Here is a 6,667-nt window from a genome sequence, read left to right as displayed (position 1 = left end):
CTGCCTGGCAATGGGGCCTGGTTGAGCCTAGACCTGGTGGGATGCCTTAAGGCTCTCCCAAGCTCAACACAGAAAACCACATCCATGGACTACACATATCATATTAGCACTGCATTGGACCTCATCAGCCATGACATTAAAGTGGAACATTTTATCCTCAAAGTGAGAGCTCTACCCTTAGATTTAGGCCATACTACAGTGGTGAAACACATGCTTCATACAAACAGGATCCCAAGCTCAAAAACAGGCTAGTTGGCGATAAACATTGATTCTACTAAAATTTTGCAGAATTGAGCCAGCAGTTTGAGGAGAAACATTTCAGTGAATTTAGCAGCCCTACCTAACTGTGAAACATCCTGGGGAATTGAGCAGCTCTACTGAAGAAGTGTGCATGCACACGAAAGCTCATACCAAGAACTAACTTAGTTGGTCTTTAAGGTGCTACTGGAAGGGAAAAAATTTTTTTGTTTAGAACATGTTGAGTTAGGTGAACAATTTCTACTTGCTTCTTGTCATTTCAAGGCAGGCCTTGGTCCAGTGATATTTGGCAGTAAAACAGATGCAGACCCCTTGGGTTTGGCCATGGCTAATTGGCATGCAAATATAAATCTGGATTAAATAAAATTGATTAAATGAATCCCAGACGCAGTACATTGTGACTTAAGCTGCTCTGTGCAGTAAAATGAAGGAAGAGAATGCTGTGGTTGAAGAACAGACTGCGGTACTTCAGCTTCTAGGTAGGAGATTACATTTTAAAATGTTTCTTTAAATCAATTACTCCCTTTAAATAGTAAGCAAGCAAAGGGCTACACTAGAACACTTCTCCCTCATATGCTAGTTTGCTATCTGTAGGGAATTTTTTTAAAACTTAGGAAAGCTTTCAAAAGAGGTATCCCCAATCTACCATTTGAAGAGATACTGTCTGTTCCGCCATCTCAGTCTGATGCATGTGGTAACATCAGAAAATATGTATTAATGTCACCTGGAGTCCTCATCATTCCTTTTCTTTCCAATATTTAGTCTATGAGTGATGCTGTTTATGCAGCCAAATTGCCGCTGCCACCACCCCAAGCAGCAGAGTGGGTCTTTAGAATCATTTAAACCAAGCAAAAACCTTGCTCTCCCTCCCTCTGTAGCCTGAGGTAAAGTTATTCAAAGGGAGTTCTCGAGAACCACATAACATAAATGTTTAAAAAGTAATTCATAGGCAAAACATTAAAGGTAAGGACTGAGGAGTCAGATCAGAAATGACATCTGGATATGAGCAGGATTCCTCGGGCTATGCAGAAGGGAAGACACAGGTTGGGTTTGATATATTTCCCAGCAAACGAACAAGGCATCCTAGTTCAAAGAACTGTTTAATCTGTCCCTGTGTTCCCAGAGCCTGGCTTATATATGACCTCTCCCTCCCACCACAGAATACTTTTCTTCCCCCTCATGCAAAACTCGATTTGCTTCAGCCACATGAATCACTTTGTGTAGTGCTAATTATTAGCAGTGATCCGTGTGTTATGATAACATCTGGGAGTCCCAAAACACAATGTGGACTTAATAAAAAGGCAGAATATATGTGAAGGATATTTAGTTCAAAGAAATGGAGGCTAGTAGAGCCCTACCCAGGGAAACTGACCGGAAGGGGGTGTAACTGGCAATGAAGACCAGGATTGTGGAAATCTACTCCAGCAAATTGTTCTCTTGTTCATCCATGCGTCCTAGGCTGGATGCAACATCTTTCTTTAATAGACTCTTGGCTGCAGCACCCAACTGAAACTGGGATTTAATTTGAGTGCAACCTCTCTCTCGGCTCATCCACACTTCCTCTTGTCCTGTGCCTCATATGCATGGATCTGGGCAGTTTTCTCTTTGTCCCACCATTTTCCCTGAGAAAATGAACTCTTTACTATTAAATTGGAGACAGGGCTGGCCCACCCATGTGGCAAGGTGAGGCAACTTCCTCAGGTGGCAGGATCCAGAGGAGCAGCAAATCCCAATGTAGATCTTTATCCCCCCCCACACACACACACTTGTTCCTGATGAAGAACTTCACTCACCCCTTCTTCCCTGATGGGGAGTGGGCACACTATTTTGTGGTTTGCCTCAGGTGCCAAAATGTCTTGGACCGGCCCTGATCAGAGCAAATATCAGTCTGCAGAAAACTCAGCTAATGTTTGCTCCGATTCAACATTAAGGAGTGGATTTTCTGGGGGGGAAGTGACGGTACAAGCAGAAGTGTGGATGAGCTCTCTGTCTCTGTAAATACTTGCAATACACCAGGATTATATAGCTATAGTCCTACCTTTCTATCATCGCAACAGCAGCAACAAAATCTGAGGCCAAAATTTCTATTGAAATCACTCCATTAAATCTGGATACTTTTGCTTCTCAAATTTTTTATGTAGTATTCTATTACTAATTATTGGACTAAGAGCCCTCACCTATTTGAAATGTGTTCACTGGAGACTGAGAAGGACTGAGAAATATCCACGCCATACATTTGAAGCACATGGTTTCCTCTAAATAAGCATGGGAGCTGTAGATTACCCCTCATGGAGCTACAATTCCCAGGATTCTATGAGGGAAGCAATGTGCTTTAATGTTGCAGATGCGACCTTGTATTGTTTTGCATTCCTCAAGCTACCTCTAAAAACCATTTTACCGTCCTGTTGTAGGATCAGTCAAAGTTGTGAAGAAGTACGATGTTTTCCCCATCCTTTCAATGTGTGTTTATGGGTGAAATGGATATGCTAATTCACTTTAGTGACAGAAAGTGCAGCATTTAGAGGACACTAATTCAACTACATGAGTGTGATAATGTGAAGTCTGGTTTTTGTTTTTACTTTGGATTTGTTTGTTAAAGGTAGGTTTTGAGCACCACCAAACTTGTGGGCAGTATCCACATTTGCAGCCACCTGGAATGCACAGAATGTTCTTGAAAGTCATGCCTGGCTGGAAGAGTGGCAGGGAGGACAAGTATCAGGATTCAAGTTTGCAATGACTCCTGAATTTGGAATCTGAGGGGTGTCAGGCAGATTCAATCTGCGTGCCAGCACCAGCTCTGTCCAAAGAAGAAAAGTTCAGGGTAACCAGCAAGACGAGCAGAGAAGAATCTTGAAAGGCAATGGGCCACAGCATCTGGCAAGGCCTGACCCTTATAAAAGCGTGCAGATCACAAATGCTGTCTGGTGTAAGCTACTTCTTTCATTCAACTTGCTACTGCACACATCTCACTTCTGTGGCTGGGGCAAGGAAGGGATGTTCTGGGAGATGCCAACTGTGAAACTGAGCAAGAACCTTCATTCTGACTGTGCTATTTTAATCAAGCCTATCCATCCATCTGCCTAAGATGGTACCAGCAACTTTCAGCAGTTATTATATTAACCAGCTCTGAGCTGCATCAGATGCTTCGCTTTCCCCCCAAAGGAAAGCCGTTCTAGGTAACAATGACAGTCTATTTCTTCTCCAAACCTTTATTAGGCATTACACATAAAGGCCATCATAAAACACCCATATATAAAATTTTAACATATATACAAATAAACAGCCATGTAAAAATATGTAAGAACGAGGATTTTCATTGGCGTTTCTTCCCACTAAATAGTGCCATTCACCACTCTAAGAGATACTTTTGATAAAAACTCAGCTACCCTTGCAGTTACTTTTGGGTTAATGTAAGACAGATAGAATCATATATTTTCATTGCGCCGTAATGTTAGACTACCCAGAAAAGGTGATAGCATGTGTTTGCGTAGCTAGATATACAATGGACAGTAGAAAAAAATATGTTTTACTGTGTCCAGCACGTTCAAAAAACATCTGCAATGCCTATTGTTTCTGGGGATGTTTAAATATCTGCCCTTGACAAAAGCTATGGGGTAACATAAAGGCCCTGCATTGGACTGGAATTATTCATTTTGCAATCTAAGTGACCTTGTTATCTGCTGGATTTAAATCATAAAACTTGGGGGAGCAAATTTTATATACAGCTGACTCGATGTTTCGTTTTTCCATGCCCCTTAATCTGATTCGAATATTGCGATAAATATATTGCTCACTTGAATTACAGAAGAGTTCTGTTATGTACTGAGTTGAATAGGATCCAAACTGCAGCAGTCTGATTGGTCCTAGAACAATAGGATCCAAAAGGCAGCAGTCTGATTGGCCCTAGAACAATAGGATTCAGAATGCAGCAGTCTGATTGGTCCTAGAACAATGCAGCAGTATGATTGGTTGGCAGGAACCACCCAATCATGCTCCAGATAGAAGTGAATCCACAACTTGATTGGCTTACAGTAGAATTCCGGAATTAGCCAACCATGTGCAGCCCATTGTGTAAATAATGTATATAAAGCAGATACTTTGAGGGGACTTTCATTCATTCATTCCTCCTCACCACTATGAGCTGAATAAAGAGCATGAAATCACTTTGCGACTCTGAGTATATTTCACTGGCGACGAAGGTGGGATCCCACTGAGCTGACTGCCACACACAGCACCGCAGCGCCGCCACCTGCCACACCGCTGCCTCGCACCGTGTATCCAGGCTTCAGCTCCGGGACACAAGGAACTCAGAATGGCAACCGACAGCAGCTTCTCGCCGTTCAACCCAGCATCTGGAGACTGGGAAACGAACGCCTCCCATTTCACCTTCCTCCTAGAAGCCAAAGGGGTCACCGATGAAGAAGACGCCAAGAAGAGGGCAATATTCTTCAGCATCTGCGGAGAGGAGACATTTGAAATCGCCCGGGCTCTCCTTGCACCTGAAGACGTCGCTACTGTTCCATACAAAACAATAATGGAACAGCTGAAGGGGCACTTTTCGCCGCAGCCCTCAGTGGTGGCTCGTCGAAATGCCTTCTACGCAAAGCGGCAAGCCCCTGGGGAAACCATAACTGGGTTTGTGACCTCTCTCCGCCAAACCGCCCAGTTCTGCAACTTCTCAGAGCTGGAGAACATGCTTCGTGACCACCTCGTCGGTGGCCTGAAGGATGAGAAGCTGCAACGATGCCTCTACCCTAAGAAGGACCTAACGTTCCAGGTCGCTCTGGAGGAGGCCCTGGCAACAGAAGCTGCCGAGAGGTTGACGCAAGAGGCACAGCCGAGCCTGCCATCCCAACTGAGGGTCCACCACAAAGACCTCACCGACGACTCAGGATCTGACAAGGAGGAGGTGCACCGAGTACAGCAGCGCACTCAAGCAGCCCACATACCACAGCTGCCTCGACGAGAAGGAGGGAACTGCGCAAGCTGCGGGGAAAGTCACGAGAGGAGGACCTGCCATTTCCGCAGTGCAGAGTGCAGGCAGTGCAGAAAATTGGGACACATCGCCCGGGTGTGTCGAGCTCGGCCCACCCGACGCTAGGCATCAGATGACCAATCCAAGAGCCCCAGGTCCCGGGGCCCAACACACCAAGGCAACTCGACGGAGCTCACGGACTTCCAGGTATACCAGTTGCCCCACCCCAACGTAGAGAAAATTTATGTAGAGGTACAGATAGAGGGGGCCCCATGCCGCATGGAGCTTGACATGGGTTCAACTCTATCCATAATCTCGGCAAGGACCTTAAGGAAACTGTGTCCTACTGGGGGTCCCAAACTCAGGCCGGCCCCATTCACCCTCCGGGACTTCCAGAAACGTAAGGTCCCCACAATGGGGGTGGGGACCTTCAGGGTGCAATACCGAGGGCGGACGCGGCAACTGGACTTGCTTGTGGTCAAGGGCCCCTACATTAGCTTACTGGGATTGGCATGGTTTGGACCACTGGGGCTAGCCGTCACCGGGGTGAACCACACGAGCTTACAAGTGGACGTGGACGCCATATGCAAGGAATTTCCGGGGGTTTTCGATGGGAAATTGGGACAGTATACGGGCCCCCCATTGCTCTACAGCTTGACCCCGCAGTACGACCGGTCAGGCTCAAGGCCCGCCGGGTCCCATTCGCCCTGAAACCCCGTATAGACGAGGAATTGGACCGACTCGTGGAGCAAGGAGTGCTGGAGCCGGTGCCTAATGCCCCCTGGGAAACCCCAATCATCACACCAGTCAAGCCTAATGGTTCGGTCTGCATCTGCGCAGACTACAAATGTACCATAAACAAGGCCCTCACGGCCCATGCATACCCAGTGCCAGTGGTCAGCCATGTCCTTGTCACCCTGGCTGGGTCGAAAATTTTTGGCAAGCTGGACTTGGCCCAAGCATATCAACAGCTGCCAGTAGATGAGGCCACAGCAGAGGCACAGACGATTGTGACGCACAGAGGAGCATTCAGGGTAAAGCGGCTGCAATTCGGTGTCAGTGTGGCACCAGGCATATTCCAGAATCTAATGGAAATTCCATGATTTCTTGTACGGGCGGCCCTTCACCGTGGTGACTGACCACAAGCCGTTGCTTGGCTTGTTTGCCCCCGAAAAGCAGACCCCCCAAGTGCTGTCTCCTCGCGTCCTCAGGTGGTCAATTTTCCTTGCCAGCTACCAGTATGCACTGAGTCACCGCCCGGGGAAGGCGATGGGCCATGCGGACGCCCTCAGCAGGCTACCACTACCGGAAACAGGCCCCGACCCAGCACCTGCACAAGAGGTTATGAGCCTGGAGCTGCTTCCTGACCGCCCCATTCAGGCACAAGAAGTTGCACACCATTCCAAGAAAGATAGGGTCATCTCCCGGGTCCTG

Source organism: Podarcis filfolensis (assembly GCF_964270895.1).
Source record: "Podarcis filfolensis genome assembly, chromosome: 6".
Classification (NCBI taxonomy): Eukaryota; Metazoa; Chordata; class Lepidosauria; order Squamata; family Lacertidae; genus Podarcis; species Podarcis filfolensis.
This window is presented reverse-complemented; position numbering follows the sequence as displayed.